The sequence below is a fragment of the Crotalus tigris genome, unplaced genomic scaffold (genome assembly GCF_016545835.1).
Source record: "Crotalus tigris isolate CLP2741 ecotype Arizona unplaced genomic scaffold, ASM1654583v1 scf7180000019968.627227, whole genome shotgun sequence".
NCBI lineage: Eukaryota > Metazoa > Chordata > Lepidosauria > Squamata > Viperidae > Crotalus > Crotalus tigris.
This window is the reverse complement of record NW_024097797.1, coordinates 474,838-492,666: the sequence shown is the minus strand read 5'-3', so window position 1 is coordinate 492,666 and position 17,829 is coordinate 474,838. Positions and strand designations below refer to the sequence as shown.

The 17,829-nt window shown below is 39.2% G+C and overlaps 1 protein-coding gene across 1 annotated transcript in view; it reads left to right on the top strand.

Annotated features, from left to right (window-relative positions):
• Positions 1-12,481: 12,481 nt before the first annotated feature.
• CD44 (CD44 molecule (Indian blood group)) overlaps positions 12,482-17,829 on the top strand; it is a 96,841-nt gene continuing 91,493 nt past the window's right edge. Inside the window, exon 1 of the mRNA XM_039365152.1 lies at positions 12,482-12,861. The gene's annotated coding sequence lies outside the window, so the exon portion shown is untranslated. The remainder of the gene's footprint in view (positions 12,862-17,829) is intronic.

Here is a 17,829-nt window from a genome sequence, read left to right as displayed (position 1 = left end):
ATGAAACATGGCATTCATCCATGCAGTGATGTTGGCTTACTCTACTTATCAAGGGACATAGATGGGCATGAATGTTGCAAGTACACCACATGGTTGAAGAAGAAAAAAAGGCATCTGAAGAATATTTGAAGGACAGTGAAGAGGATGCACTAAAGCTACTACCATGGAAGATTACTGAATACCAGAAAGACCAAAGTGGCCTGCAAGAAAGACCAAATGAAGAATAGAAAAGAGACCTTGCAAGCAAAGTATTTACATGATCAGTACTTTATATACAAAACTAGCAGGCAAAATACAAAGTCTAAGAGCAAGAAATTTGTAGAGGTAGAGGTGCTAATTCTGGCTGCATAAGACCTAGCTGAGTGCAATAGCAAAAGTAGGGGGGGCAGGACTTACCCTTGGGCTTGGTTTGTATGAAAAGCGAGTCCAGTCAGGAAGGGAGAAGGCTGGTGAGGGTGGAGGTATTCCGGGGAGGGAGAAGGTCGGAGCATCCCGGTCATGACTGGGATGGGCAGATATGGCGGGAGCTGAGGGGCAGGCCATCTTTGGGGAACGAGGACTCGCTATGTTAGAGCGAGTCCTTGTTCCGGCCCCTCAAAAGGCTCATCCTGTAGTACTGGTGACGGGAGTACAGGGCCCTAATTGTAGGCTGCTGTTGCTTAATGCCAGGTCCGTTGTCAGCAAAGCCCCCCTTGTCCGTGATTTAATATTGGACAGCGGGGCAGACCTGGCATGTATAACCGAAACCTGGCTGGGCCCTGAGGGGGGTGTTTCCCTCTCGGAGAGATGCCCGGACGGGTTTGTGGTGCTTCATCAGCCTCGACATCAGGGCAGGGGTGGGGGAGTGGCAGTCATCGCTCGGAAGTCCTTGAGCCCTCGTGGGATTCCTGCCCCGGAGGTTGTTGGGTGTGAGTCCCTCCTATTGAAGTTGGGTTCACGGGTTCAGTTGGGCTTGTTGCTGATGTACCTACCTCCCAGCTGCGTTGCAACAGCCCTGCCTGCGTTGCTGGAGTCAGTAGCCGGGTTGGCGGTGGAGTTCCCCAGACTTATAGTACTGGGGGACTTTAATCTGCCATCACTCGGCGATCGCTCAGAGGCGGCGCAGGAGTTCATGGCTTCCATGGCAACCATGTACCTGACCCAGGTAATTCAGGACCCAACTCATAGGGGTGGTCACACACTCGACCTTGTATTTCTCTCGGGTCAATGGAGACATGATCTGGAATTAAGGGGAATAGAGATCTCGCCCTTGTCATGGACAGATCATTTCCTATTGAGGCTGGACTTCAGAGCATCACTCCCCCATCACAGGGAGAGGGATCCGACTAGGTGGTTCCGTCCCAGGCGCCTAATGGACCCAGATCGGTTCCAGGAGGAGCTTGGGGAAATACCTGACTCCCTTGTCCACAACTCGTCCAGGTCCCTGGTTGTGGCCTGGAATGAGGCACGTCCGGGGCCCTGGATCGAATTGCGCCTTTGCGACCTCTCTGTGGTGGTGGTCCCCGGAGGGCCCCTTAGTTTACTGAGGAGATCCGAAAGATGAAGCGCCACAAGAGACGTCTAGAGCGAGGTTGGAGGGCCAGTAACTCTGAATCTGACCAATCACTATTAAGAGCCTATCTTAGGACTTATTTAGTTGTGATAAGGGCGGCAAAGCGTGTTCACTTTTCTGCACTTATTGCGTCCGTAGAATCTCGTCCGGCCGCCTTGTTTAGGGTGACCCGCTCCCTTCTTAAAGTGGAGGAGGCGGAGGAACCCTTGCAGGGGAGAGCTGAGGAGTTTGTTCAGTTTCTGTCGGACAAAATCGCTCAGATTCAGAGAGACCTGGACTCTGACTGGGCAGTGCCAGCCGAGTTGCCAGGGGCTGGTCTTAGTCATGTTATCTGGAGTGAGTTTGAGCCTGTGACCCCTGATGAAGTGGACAAGGCCATGAGGGCAATGAATGCCGCCACCTGTTTATTGGACCCGTGCCCCTCCTGGCTGGTTTCTGCCAGTAGGGAGGTGACACGAGGCTGGCTCCAGGCGATAATCAACGCCGCCTTGATGGAGGGGTCTTTCCCGCAACCTTTAAAGGAAGCAGTGGTGAGGCCCCCCCTCAAGAAGCCTTCCCTGGACCCAGCTGTTTTGAAGAACTTTCGTCCCGTCTCCAACCTCCCCTTTGTGGGGAAGGTTGTAGAGAAGGTGGTGGCGTCTCAACTCTTGCGATCCTTGGAGGAAACCAATTATCTGGACCCTTTTCAATCTGGTTTCAGGCCCGGCTACAGCACTGAGACTGCTTTGGTTGCACTGACCGATGACCTCTGGCGAGCCCGGGATAGGGGTTATTCCTCTATCCTGGTGCTTCTTGACCTCTCAGCGGCTTTCAATACCATCGACCATGGTATCCTTCTGCATCGTCTTGGAGAGGTGGGGGTGGGCGGCACCGTGTTGCGGTGGTTCTCCTCCTACCTCTCTGACAGGTCGCAGTCAGTGTTGGCGGGCGGACAGAGATCGACCCCTAGGCACCTCGATTATGGGGTGCCTCAGGGCTCGGTCCTGTCCCCCCTCCTTTTTAACATCTACATGAAACCGCTGGGTGAGATCATTCAGCGACACGGGGTGAGGTATCATCAGTATGTGGATGATACCCAATTGTATATCTCCACCCCGTGTCCTTTCAGTGAAGCAGTCGACGTGATGTGCCGGTGCCTGGAAGATGTGAGGGTCTGGAGGGGGGTGAACAGGCTTAGACTCAACCCTGACAAGACCGAGTGGCTCTGGGTCTTGCCTCCCAAAGGCCAACTGGATGGTCCATCTTTAGTCCTGGGGGGGGGCAAATTTACCTCCCTCAGTGCAGGCACGCAACTTGGGTGTCCTCCTGGACTCACAGCTAAATTTGGAACAACATCTATCTGCTGTGGCCAGGGGGACCTTTGCACAGGTTCGCCTAGTGCACCAGTTGCGGCCTTATTTGGACCGGGAGGCTTTACTCATAGTCACTCATGCCCTTGTCACCTCAAGACTGGATTACTGTAACACGCTCTACATGGGGCTACCCTTGAAGGGCGTTCGGAGACTGCAGTTGGTTTAGAACGCAGCCGCGAGAGCGATTGTGGGCGCGCCAAGGTACACCCATGTGTCACCTATCCTCCGCGAGCTGCACTGGCTTCCTGTGGGTCTCCGGATGCAATTCAAGGTGTTGGTTATCACCTTCAAAGCCCTTCATGGCATAGGGCCAGGTTACTTACAGGACCGCATTCTGCTGCACAGCTCCCAGAGACCGGTGAGGTCCCATAGATTGGGCCTCCTTCAGGTCCCGTCGGCCAGACAATGTCGGCTGGCGGGCCCTCGGGGAAGGGCCTTTTCTGTGGTGGCTCCGACCTGGTGGAATCAACTTCCCCCCGAGGTTAGAACTACTCCCACCCTGCCGGCCTTTAAGAAAGCCGTTAAAACTCTCCTGTTCCGGCAGGCCTGGGGCTGATGTCCCCGGGGGGCCAGGATATGATCGGACTCGCGGTATGACTGGATTATTTTATTCTTTTATGACTGTTTTTAACCTTGTACGCCTTTGGGATTGGGCGGCATATAAATATTTGTAAATAAATAAATAAATGCATACAAAGCCATAACTGAGAGAGAGAAATAGGCAGCAAATGCCACCTCTACAAAGAAGCTGAATAAACAGTGGACCACCTAGTTGGCTGCTGCAAGATCACACAGACTTAGTACAAACAACAGCATGACAAAGTAGCAACAATGGTGCATTGGAACATCTTCAAGAAATACCATTAGCCTCCAAGCAAGAACCGGTGGGTCCACAAAAATAGACAAAGTAATAGAAAATTAAGAAGCTAAAGTATTCTGGGACTTCAGAATCCCAGACAAGCATTTTCCACACAACATCCAGACTTAACAACGGTTGATAAGAAAAATAAAAAAGTCTGGATAGTCAATGTTGTAGAACCTGGAGACAGAAGAAGAGAAAGAATGCTCTCCGTCCCTCTGTCTCTGTCTCTGTCTCTGTCTCTGTCTCTCTCTCTCTCTCTCTCTCTCTCTCTCTCTCTCTCTCTCTCTCTGTGTGTGTGTGTGTGTGTGTGTGTGTGTGTGTGTGTTTATTTGTGTTTATGTGTGGGGATCATCTAAATCAGAAGACATAGTTCAGGACCAGGGCCAATGTCTGGATGACGTGAATGTGGGCAGTAAACTGAATTCCCAAATATTGTGAGTATCTTTATTCCATCATTCTCAGCACAGCTGAATGTGACAATGAATGTTTTCTGTCATTTGTTCACCAACTATAGTCATTCCTGGACAGGTGCAGCTTAGCCATTATACTTCAACCTGTGATCAATTCAGTCTATATAGGTCTATACAAGTCAGTTTTAGAACATTGTATCTAATTGACCATCTTCTGTTTTACATAGCAACTTGATGACTAAACTCTGGTGGTAATGTCTTTTTGATATTAGCACATTTGCTACTAATTTATTGTGTAGGAACACAACAGCAGACATTTCGGATAAATTAGACTTTCTTTTCCATTTGTGGGTGGCACTGGATCCTGAAAGGAGTTATTACCAATTAAAGAGATTTTAAGTTTGTCAAATGAGCATTTTTGTTCATTCCCTGTAAAATTATTATAATGTGCTGAGATTATATAGAGCCATAAAAATGGGAAGAACATGATCCACACGATCAACGTGTATTGCTCTGCCAAGTACCCTATTGTGACCTGGCCAAAGGAGAATGGAAGCTGCTAATGTAAAGACTCAGAAGCTCCTCACAATGTACAGAGATTTCCACTATAAGAACAACACCCAGAAATTGTATATCAGCCAGAAAGAGGATCTAATGAATGTCAAAACCACTGTCCTAAATGAAACCCAGATCATCCAGGAGTACATCCAAACAATGGAACCCAAAGATTATCTGTTGAGAAGATATCTAAGACAGCAGCAGTCATGGGAAGAAGATCAAGCAGGGGAAGTGCCATGAGAAGACAAGAGCCTGCATGGAATATACCACTGATAGATAGCTGAGAATGCTGACACTTGGGACTCTTAAGCTGGGAGAGTGGCTCCAATAGATCCCAGGAACAGCATAAGAGCTCTCTGTCGAGAAGAATGCAGTGCTAAGAACAGCTAAGATACTGCACAGTACTTTCAAATTCCCAGGGTTCTGGTGGAATACCTGAGATTGAGGAAGACATATACCACCCATAGGGGTGAGAAGGGATTTTTTTAAAAAATCGGTGATTTATGTTAAGAACACACACACACACAATTAAGAATAGCTATGGGAAATAGGCTATTCACTGAAAAACAATGAAACTTATAAACATAGAAAGTTTTGGTATAGTTAACATGGAAGACCATACGTTGCTAGAAGATGAGGCATAATGTAACACCTTCCATCCCACCAGTAGATTGTTAGAATTGACTCTCAGATTCATTCCCATGGAATGTGACTCCAGCATATGGGAATTCAGAAATCTCCAAAGGGTTTGTCCGAGAGTAGGATTCAGAGATTTCAACTCTGAATCAGTTTGGTAAATCTGATTATTGATGGCTGATGTATATAAATGTACTGAGACACTTTCCGGTCAGCTGTTAATTTTGGTCAGTCAAACACTGATTTTATTTGTAATGTAAATAATTGATTTTTCAGAAGTTCAACAGAAATGAATAAACATCATTTCAAATTATGTCAGAGATACATTTTTCGCTCCCTTCTTTCTTTTTTTCATATTTGAGGTTTCCAGGGTTTCCATCACAGTAGGATATCATAATAAATGTTGGAAATGAGCCAAAGCTAGTACTTTATTGATATGTTTACAGTTCCCTTTGATTAATAAAGTAATATATGACTCAAAGGGCTATTCTTTTAGCTACATATTTCATTGATAAACTATTTTGAAGTGCAGTTTCAGAAAACTGTTTGTGCCTAGAAATCTATAATGCCAGAAAATGTGGACAAATCGAAGCGCATACACTGATCTAGGAAACTGGAAGCTTTGACTAATGGGAAGATAAAGTTATAGATAGCTAATAAATGACTAAGGTGGAATCCTTTTTGTGTGTGTTAACGTTTAACTAGATAAATATACATTCTGAAATCAATTTGCATTATTAGAAATTAGTTAATAAGTTTAATTAATAAGAAAATTAAATGGATTCTAAGAAATCCTTCTAAGCATTTGATATAGTAAAATAAAGTACATTATTTTGCAAAGTAATTAAAAATGTTGCAAATTTTGAAGTAATTGGTCAAATGTTTAGATGTATTTTAGAAATCGATAAGTTTATTCATCTGAGGTAGTAGTAACATCCCATTACATTTGATTTACTTCATTATATATTTATTGTGAGTATCAAGATTTAGATTTAATGCCATTATTACCTGAGGTTTTAAGCAGATGTCAAATGAAAAGAAATGGAAACTTAAGGGCAAAATAGAAAACAGAGGCAGGAAAAATGCATCCAAATGAAGAAGAACAGAAGAATACTCAGAGACAAAGATGCACTTGCAGGCCACTTTTAAGTTTAATAAATTGCAGTGGAGAATAATTGAACTTTCTTTTACCCATAAGTAAACCAAGCAAAATCAAATGAACAGAAAATTAGTAACAACATAGAAAAGCTATATAAAGAGGATGCCCATAATATGTGAGGTTTTTTTTCCATGATAGGAGAGCAGTTCTTTATGAAGTCATATGAAATTCTTGCAACATAAAGTATTTATGTTATACTCTTACAGTACAATGTGGATTGAACTAGACTGTTATTATGCTATAATTTAATGGATGGAACAATAGAAGGCAAGAAGAAAAGGATAAGTTACAGAGAAGAGTGGGAACTAACCTAAAGTACAACATATCTGAATCAAGTTTCTAAAAAGCCCTCATTGTGGCTGAATGATCTTCAAGTCACATGACTTTCACTTACAAGACAAGATCAAAGTCATACATGATACTAATTGCCTAGACCTTTTTTAGTTAAACATAACCAGACATAACCACAACATATTCTTAATAACATTAGTAACAAATAAAATATTCATTCATAGGAATAGAATGTACACTTAAAGCTGTTAGAGGCTTCTCTTCGGTTGTTTTTTATTTAAGCTATTGAAATTCTTTTTTTTTTACAATTACAGGTTTTTTTATAACAACTATTTTCATTTTTGGATTATTTATGGAATAAATAGTTTATTTTTATTTTATTATTCAACTTGTCCCAACCTATTTTTCCCTTTGGCTACCATGCTCTCTGCCACCTGCCTCTGCCATCTCCATGCCAACTCCAGCTGACCTTTGCCATCTTGCTCCCTCTGCTGAAAAGGACAATCGGGTTAAGGCAACTGGTGGCCCTTTGTGAGGCCCTTGTGCAGTCTCCCTGAAACTTGTAGGTGCTTCCTCACAGGAGGTTTTTAAGAAAAGACTGGAAAGCCACCTATCTAAAATGGTATAGGACAGCAGTTCTCAACCTATGGGTCGCGACCCCATTTGGGGTTGATCGACCATTTTTCGGGGGTCGCCAAAGAAGGCGATCCGCCATTTTCTCCCCTCAGGGGGCGGCGCCGCGCATGCGCAGAACGTTTGTGTGGCGGGGGTCGCCGTCACACAAATGTTGAGAACCATTGGTATAGGATCTCCTGCTTGAGCAAAGGTTGGACTAGAAGATCTCCAAGGTCCCTTCCAGCTCTATTCTGATTGAGTGATTGATTCTGATTGAAGCCTTTTTTTGCACATCCACTAAGCATGATAAAATTTCTTGTTGTCCATGTTTCCAGCATAAATTTAGAGTACCTTTATACATTCTAGATAATTTTTCTTGATTTGATTGGCCAGGGAAGATGAGGTGGCAGTAGAAACAAAGCCTTATGTGAAAATGCCCTCAGATAATTTGGGAAGAAATCCATGGTACAAAAACAAGTAAGACACATTTCTGGAAGCAGCAAAGCATTTTTGCATTCCATACTGGAGAACTGTAAGTAAACAACCTTGGATCAAATATTTCTTGTCTGGGAGGTTCAAACTATAAAAACAACTTAAAACCAACGTTTACATACGTAAATCATCAGCAGATTTGGACTGCTGATATTATTTTGTCTTATTGGTTTAGGATTTTAAGTAATTAACACCATCATTGTTAATCTTCTATTCTTCTATTACTTTAAATTGGCCATGTCTTCAAACTTTTAAGTGACTGATCTTCATTAATCATACCTACATACTCTATCATTTATAAATATTATTTCTGCAGAATTCTCCTAGCTTTTCCATTTTTTAAAATCGAAGTGATATCTCTTCATTTATCACAGCAGGACACTGATTTGTTACCACCCAAAATATTAAACCTCTTTCCAGGTTAATGATTTGAGTTTAAATTTTATTATGTGTTTCCTTATTAATATTCTGCCTTTATTCTAGTACATGAAGCTCAATCACCTTCAGTTTTACCCCCATGAGATCCAGTCTAGATCTTAAGCTGAGCTGAGAAATAGTGCCTGGCCACAATTACTAAATATTTTTAAGTTTATACTGTGTGTTCCTGGTTGTAGTTCAAGACTAACCACTAAACCACACATCTTTGATAATCTCAGTTCCCCATATTTACACACTGTACTTTTTCTAAAGGACATTTGTGATTTGATAAAATTCTTGTCACAACAACTGCAGAAAATAAGTAATTGTCCCTAATTGAGATATTTAAGTTTTTATATTAGATTTGCCTTAGAGATGGCCATTTGTTCAGTTTAGATCGTCCTCAGATCAGGAATTGGTGTGCTGCTGTTCAACTAATAGCAATAGCACTTAGACTTATATACTGCCTCACAGTGCTTCATAGCCCTCTCTAAGCAGTTTACAGAGTCAGCATATTGCCCCCAACAATCTGGGTCCTCATTTTACTGACCTCAGAAGGATGGAAGGCTGAGGCAACCTTGACTTGGTCAGGATCAAATTCCTGGCAGTGGGCAGAATTAGCATGCAATACTGCATTCTAACCACTGGACCACAACAGATAATGTCAAAGGTAAGGAATGGCCACTGTGACTTTTGATTTGGTGGCAAGGCCCATTCCATTCCTTTTTGCCTACTTGAAATGGTTTCTTTAAAAAGGGAATCCCATTTGAACTCAGTCAGAAGTGCCAGGTTTTGCTTTCTATATTACTGGCTCTTCTGGATGACAAACAAAACAAAACAAAACACCTTCTCTTAAATAACCATCTGTTCATTCACCTTACAAGCTACCCAGAGAGCTGTTATCAGATCTTACATTTTAAAACCATAATACGCCTGATTTTTAAAAGGATCCCTTGGAAAGGAAAGGAAAAAATACATGGAAACTCAATTAGTGCTAGCATTTGACTCCTATAACACTGGCTCCTCTGGGTGAGGCCAAATGACAAAGCTAAGAGAGAAGAAATAATGCAATAATTACTGATGAGTTGTGATCCAGTCCTGGCAAAACTGCCTACTCTGCTTCCAGAGCTTGACCATTTGGTTTTACAGGTTGGATCAGCATCTGGGGCAAATGTGGGAAGGAAACTCTAATGTTTTCTCAGTTGCAGAAAGCATTAATGGGAATGCCATATAGAATAAAAATAAAATGTATGCTTAATTTGTTTGTATTTACACTAACAAAATACAAAAAAACTGAAAGATTTTAAAAATATGAAGAAGTAAGAATCTTGAGAAAATCTTGTATCTCTCAGGACACAATTACACTAAAAATATAATTTGGATACATATGTCCATATTGCTTTTAAGTTGTTTCAGATCTGTCTCGTTACAATCCTTTGCTTTCAAGTGGAGATCAGCCAATGAAATCTAGAGATGTAACAAATTCAGGAAGGAAAATATGGCCATATTTTTAATTTCAGTCTCTATGTGAGGGCTTTAGTGAACTTGCACATGAGCCTTAAAACCAGCCGGACTGAAACATAGTATTAGGCTATCTGTACAGTATTTTGTAACTGATCTCCCAAGAGTGGAAAGGTATAGCACCTATTTATGATGCTTTACGTAGCTGCACCTTTTCCTGGGATTACATAGGCAGCCACATAGTTTAGAGAAATGGTGTTGCTGCTTTAACCTGTGGCAGACTGTTATTCATTTTCAACATTCTATGACAGCTTCCCAGTCAGACTTCAATCCCTCACTCCCTTTCCCATCCAGAAGTGGCCATTTATTTGCCTGATGAAAAAGGAAGGAAGGAAGGAAGGAAGGAAGGAAGGAAGGAAGGAAGGAAGGAAGGAAGGAAGGAAGGAAGGAAGGAAGGAAGGAAGGAAGGAACATTTTCAATGTTCCCTGCCATATTCCCACAAGGAAGCTTAATGGGGAAGTTGGCAGGAAGTTGGAAATAACTTTTTTGCCCTTCCTTGATCATTCTGTTTTACTGTTTGCGTAAGGAAGTATCTTTGAAACAATGGCCCAATGGGGCATGTGTTGTCTAGAATACATACATATATATACGTACATACATACATACATACATACATATATACATGTAATTACAGCATTATGTTTGAATGAAAGTAGGTTAACTTTTCTTAATAGAAAGATTTCAGTCAGAATTGGAATAAAGCAGGCATTTGGTGTGAACTGTACACATTCATAAAAGAGTCAATGTAAGCTTTAGCTATCTGCCTATCTGTTGTAGGTAAAGACAATTTTTGTTCCAATCCAGAGAAAATGAATAAAATACTCTGCAGGCCTGCTGAATTTTATTTCTCCTGGGTAAAGATCTTAGATTATAGCAAGATGGACTTGCTATATGTAATTAGAACCTGTTTTAACATGCTTAATATTTGTTTAATGGCAGAAGAAGAAGGAAAAAAAATCAGTGGTGGCTTCCAGGCAGAGCTAAATCTCTCCATCTCTTCATTGACCCTATAAGAACCCTGGGGACCTTGGATGCTACATTGCTTCCAGAGCCTAGATCTTAAAATCCAATAAAATGTTTTTAAAAGGGCTTTTACAGTTAGTATATCTGATTTGTTTCCAGCCTTCTTAAAAATGAAAATGTTACAGAACTGTATGTAACTGTTTTCCACTGGAAAAAAGGCTTACAAAAATCTGTGAAATTTGATAATCATTCAAGAATTTTTTAAATATGTCAAAATGCTTCCTGTTCTCTTAATCATCACTAAAAACTTCCTCTTTTGGGCACAGATGTTTGTTGTTCTCAAGAAGTAAATGTCTCAACTTGAAAATGCAATGTTTGGGCAGCATTGTCTATTGCCATGTCATTTTTTTTCCTTTGGGTAAGTTTTTTTGGGGTATGATGTTTTAAGCAATTTTCTATTCAGAATAGGCACTTCTATCTGAAGAAATCAATAATTTGCAAGATGCTCCCTTTGACTGTTAGTACCTTAAATGTGTATGACTAGAATGTCAACATTAGCAAATATATGTCGGATTACAGGACTATACAGTAAAACAGGGTACCTAAATGAGAAAATATAAGGTGTCTCTAAGAATGAAGTAACTTGGAAATTACTTTGGAAAATCAGTCACATCTTCTATTTCTTCTGTGCTACAAATTTTAATATGTAATATCAATATACATTCAAGCAGTGCTTTTTTTCTATAAAAGAAAGGTGCCGGAACTCACACATGTCATACAACCCGCCTTGCCTACCCTACAAGGTTCCATCCAAAAAAGGTGCCGGAACTCCGTTCTGGGGATTCTATGAGAAAAAAAAGCCCTGCATTCAAGAAATATAAGAGGCAAAATCATCCAGTAAAGCCTGAGAATAGCCTTACAATTAGAAAGTGTCAACATGCAGCCTTAGAAGCTTTTGATCGTTGTGAGCTATCTAGAGTCATTGAGATTCAGGTGGCATACAAATATAACAAATTAGTGTTGTTGTTGTTGTTATTTTTATTTGTGGCAGGGCTTTTATAGCTGTCCCCAGATTGACCCAAGAAAGATGGAGAGGACTCCACCTTGCTCTTATTTACTGCTTGCTTATTTATAGTAAAACTGTTTAGTTTAATCATCGGGTTAAATTATTATAACATTAAGATAAAATACACAGATAGAATAGAATATTTGTAGCTCAGAATTTAACTGTAGGGTACAGCTTAGAGAGCATCAAGGACCCCATAAAACAGACCCTTCCACACCCACATACATAACCCAGGGTTTGTGGTAAAAGCTAGAGAAATGAGAATACTGGTGCAAAGTGCAAGTGAAAGCAAGGGGGGAAAAGGTGCTAGGGGTATGAGTGCTCAGGGTTTAAATTTAGCTGAGCAAGAGCAAAGGATGAAGTGCAAGAAAATCTGAAGTGGAGTGCATGCAAACCCAAGGACCCTGCTTCACAAAAACAAGGTTTAACTGAGACACAGACCAGGTCTGGAAACAAAGTTCAATTACTGAAGCAATGTGAAGAAACTAAAAGCAACCAGAGATTTACAAAGAGATTAAAAAGGCTACTGACAACAGAAAGGGGATTACATAAAGCTTTTTTCTCTGCTGAGCCTGCTTACAGCTTGGTTTTGAAGGAAGCAGCATGGCAGGCAAGTCCTACCTGTGAAGGAATCCACCCAAGGTGAAAGCTGCAGAGAAGGCTGTGGAGTGCCCAGAAGAAGATAGCTTAAGAACAGTTCCGGAGAGGAAGAAGTGATGAACAGCCACCTGGAATTAGATTGCGGCCAGTGAGGTGGAGGTGCCAGAGGAATTCAGAAAAGCTAAGATAAGAGAAGAGAAATTGTTCCATGAGACTTTTGCAAGACAACTCAGGTTGCTGAATTGTATGAATAGTTGTAAGGATTTCACTTGTGTTGGGGTTCAAAGAAGAGCCTACATGGGTGTTGAGTGATTGAAAGAGAGAAGACACTGCCTTCCACAACCAGGTTCCACAGGATTGGGGGAGGTATGGAGTCATTCCCACTGAATTAAGTAATCATTTGTAAAATTATTGTTATAGCTATGTAAAACTGATTATATATCTGCACTGTGGCTGCTTAATACAAGTAGAATTGTTCACAATCTTTAATTCCGAAAGCATTCAGAATTATCTACATATTCTCTGTAGATAACCAGAAGATCCAGGAGTTTTATTGATCAGAAGTTGGTCTGGGGAAATTCTGTCTTTGTAAATGACAGCAAATTGATAAAAATACACATGATGGGAACTAAAAGAGATTTTGTTATATTTCAGTTCTGGAATCCAGAACTGGTTTCTATGTAGCAACATACTGTATTAAGCACAGAATAAAATGAGTATGGGAAATAGTAAATCGAGGGCATGACTTATCAGCAAACAAGCAATAAATAAATAGAAAAGAACAAAAAAGCTGCACGGTATGACATTTCCTGATTTAAGATGATCAAACAAGGAATGGTTATATCACTTAAAGTTATCTCTGGTATCACTTATTTCTTATATGTAAGGCTTAGTGGCACTTTAGTTTAGTGATTTCAGTGCTGAGTAGTTAATAGCCTCTGAAGCTAATGCCTTCTGCCTTCTGCCTTCCACTGCATTTGTATAATGCTGTCAAGGAGTTGTCTATAAACATCTTTAGAATAACCTTGGCACTTCATGGCATCTAAATTGATTGGGAATTCCAGGACCATGAAGGAAGTAACTCTGCGTGGTGCCCTAGATTCAAAATGTAATTTTATAGGATAAGGTCAGCAACAGCAATTGAGAAAAACCAAATTTTGCCATCTCCACATGTGACTCAGCATTGCGTTATACTTTGAACCAATTAGCTGGCAGTTGTCAGACCAACTGATTGACTCAGTGAATGACTAATATTGCTTAACTCGGGTTGTCCTGAATTAACTGGTAAAGATGATATTTCATGCATTTTTTAAAAAAAGTTAAAATTAAATGAAAGAAAAGAAAATGTTTGAAGACTTACAAAACAGAGTCTGCAAATCAGCACAGGCCAAGGAGCTTTAGCTGTCAAAAGTAACCTACGGACTACTTTTTTATACAATGCCTTATGTAGAAAAATATAACTATTTGGTTTATTAATGATTTTATATCTCAATTTTGTCTTTATTCAAACTTTCAAAACAGCATACAGTAAATGTTTTAGAACAAAACAAACTCAATACAAGCAAAATCCAAATAAAACAGTCATCAAATCCATCAACAGTTCAAAGCTTGACTAAGCAAACATGTTTTTGGCATCTTCATAGATCCTGAAGAATGGGGAAATAAATCTAATTCCTTAGAAAACGCTTTAATTCCATTAGAGGAAAAGCTTCTGCCATACTACGACATTCTATGTTCTTATATACAGTACCTGCCAAATTACACTCCACGTTTACAGTATACAAATAATTCATTGGTCTGTGAGGTGTTCTGCTTTTTTCTTCCATATTTGAAACTGGCATGGGAGTTAAATTCACATGTAAAATTGGTGTGTTGAATTGTACTAAAACCATGTACGAGACCTTCCATTTCATTCATGGAGTGGCTATCTAGCTATTTGGAGAGGACAATCCAATCATGACTTTCAGGATGCAATGCCAGGCATATTTTGTTTCCCTGAGAAAGAGTTAATCACTTTATTTCTACCTCAGGGCTAATGAGAGAATTTGCTGGATGAACTGTTCTTTTATAAATCAAAAACTTTGGTATAGAGAACAGGAATCTGGTGAGGAACAGGTCTGAAGCATTGTTTGGCAAAATTTATTTTGTATATTTAAACTTTTAAATAGCTGTTAATCATAAGTGGCATTAAATAAATAACACTAGTTCTGAATAACAGCTATTTAATATAATATAAATACATAAATACATAAAATTAATTAAAATTAACCAATTAAGTATAATAATCAACTGCCAACCAAAAACATGGGATTTTTTTTTTTGTTTGAACTAGAGTTAAACTTCTTCTTTCTGTCCCACTATGTCCAAGGCATTTAAAGTCTTTTTATGTTATTTCAGGGCCTAACTTAGCTATCATTCCTCTCAACGTCATTCTTCTAAAATAGGTCACTTCATCCTGTTGCCTAATTGGGCTTGTCTTTCTTATTTCCTTACATAATGATTTTCACCATGGTGCTTATTTTGGATAGTAAAAACAATATATTATCTAATCATATTGTTATATCTTTCACAACCTATTTGCAATCTTCAAGTCAGCTGGGAGTTAAAATTGTGTAAGAAGACTTGACTTGTCAGAGGCAAAAGTAAGGAACTGAATAAAAAATTACATATCCTTACTACCAAATTGGGCAAAGATTTGGGTTTATAGATTTGATTCCAAGGTGATCCAATTGAATTAACTGTATGAATTGGACTATTGGTTCAGACTGAATGGTCAGTCAAGGTGGTTGCCTCCAAACTGAATCAAAGCCTTTTGCTCATATTTCAAAACTTCAATTCCCCCACTGATTCAACTTTCTAATTAGTTTTGCTTTATTAAATTATTTAGACTTGAAATCCAAATTGTATTAATGAGTTGAATAAAATCACTTTTAATAATACAAATTGAATGGATGATTCAAACTGGATCAATCCAAACTGAATTGATTCATATTGGATCTGATCCAATGTGTACATCCCTACTTTGAATAGCCTGCTAGTAGGTCTTTTTGTCATCAGGATTAATGTAGCAATTATATCAACTGGTTCTGTGAGTTGTAAGTGGTAACACTCTTCTATCTGTAAGATTTTCCAAATAAACTATTATAATATATCTAGAGCTGCAATCTTATGCATATATGCCAGAGAAACCCTTCTCCTGAGTATAATTAAAATGTGCCTCTAATAGAAGAATGCAGTGTTTGGACTATATTGTATAAAGATTCCCGTAACTGTACAGCATCTCATATAACAAGATGATGCAAATTAGGTAAGTTGCTACATCTTTATAGAAGGAAGTTCTGAAAGTTGCACCTGCAGAAATCACACCACTCCCTCATTTGCTAGATGTCAGATACTTAGACAGGATTTGGCATTTTTATACATCTTTTGAGTCCTTCCTAAGTAGATTTTGTTTTTCATGGTGTTAAATTATTATTGTATTTAGACAAAAATGTGAAATCACAACTATCAGTTCTTTACTGGTATTGGTTTTCTCAAGAATCTAGTTTGTTGTAATGCATTGACATAATAAAAGTATGGATTCAAGCAATGTGGACTTTTGTAATTGACAGAGAAAGTTTTTGTTAATGAACATATTTTCTAAGTGCTGTCGAAGATTTTTTGAAATGGCACCAGTGTGCTGATAATCACTGAGATCACCACAGACAGTTAATGCCATATTCTTTCAGTTTTGATTTCCAGATCCTGATACTTTCTGATCTTCTCCAATTTTTAATTCCAATTCTTAATTATTCTTATTAATTAATTAATTATTCCTATCCAATCCATCATCATCATCATCATCATTATGGTTAGTTGCATAGACAGCCAAATATTTAGATTGGATTTGGCAAGTCTATCCATATATCAAGTCCTTCCCAAGAACCTGAGATAGGCAGATATTGCTGTTTCATGGTATTAAAATTATCATTGCAGGATGTGTGCTGAAGGTGATATTGGAGAATTGTATCCACAGTGCCTATTACTATTGGTACTATCTTTGCTTTCCTTTGTCACAGTCATTCTATTTCTATTTGCAGATCCTTATATTTTGTCATTTTCTCCAGTTCTTTCTCTTCTCTTCTGTTGTATCCAGGTGCTACCAAATTTGCGAATCATTATTGATATTAAGTCTGATGTGTTATGTGGCAGATACCTGTTTGTTGAATTCTAAAATTCCAGATAATTTTAGTTTCATTTTCTAATATTTATTGTTGTTGGTGGTGGTTCTGGTTACAGTAGAAAATCTATGGTTTGGACATGGAAATTCTAATTTCAAAACCTCACTTCGATATGCAGAAAAATTAGTTGTGGATGTTTTCATCTATTATTTTTACAGAGCTTGATGATAACATGCTTTAAATGGGGGGACGGGGAATACATATGAAGCAAACAAGGATATATTAGTTTAAGAGAAATAAAAAAGTAACACTGAATTACAAAGTATAATTTCCTGTGTTGAATATTATGTTAAATCTTCAGTGTGATTTTAGCCGTAAATGTTGGAGTTTCAAGCAATTTACACTATATTTATCTTCACAAATATTCCTTTCCTCCACATAAATTAATTTAAGACATAGTGAATTTCAAATTACTCACTGAAATTAAGGAATCTGCAGCTACATATTGGTAGTTTAATTTTGCCTGTTCTAGTAAACATTGCCTACAAGAAAATGGTAGCTCGTTTGTTAACAGATGCATTCAGGCAGTCATTTGTTATGGTGGGGTGGAGGAAGATTTCTGAAGTCCATACAAATACCCACACAAAGTATGTACTTTAATGTTCTTAATATGCATAGCAAATAGTGGGAATATTGATAGATAGATAGATATAGATACTGAAGCAAATCAAGCACCTCTCCCTTTTCTGAAACTTTTCAATTCTGCAGCAGTAAGTTAGAGATTCCTTTAGAGACTATTTGAAGCCACACAGAAAGGAAAAGGAGAATAAAGTCGTACTGAATGAGCACATATTATTTTGCTCATTTTGTCCATATACAATCATTCATTTTATACAATCATTTCTAATGCTAAACAATAATGATGACTTCTTTTTGTATCAATAAGAAAGAAAACTAGAGATGTTTACGGACCACATTTGGAATACTGCATCCAGTTTTGTTCGCCATGATATAAAAAAGATATTGAGACTCTAGAAAAAGTGCGGAGAAGAGATTATTAGGGGACTGGAGGTTAAAACATATGACAAACGGTTGCAGGAATTGGGTATGTCTAGTTTAATGAAAAGAAGGATTATGGGTGATAGCAGTGTTCCAATATTTAAGGAGTTGCCAC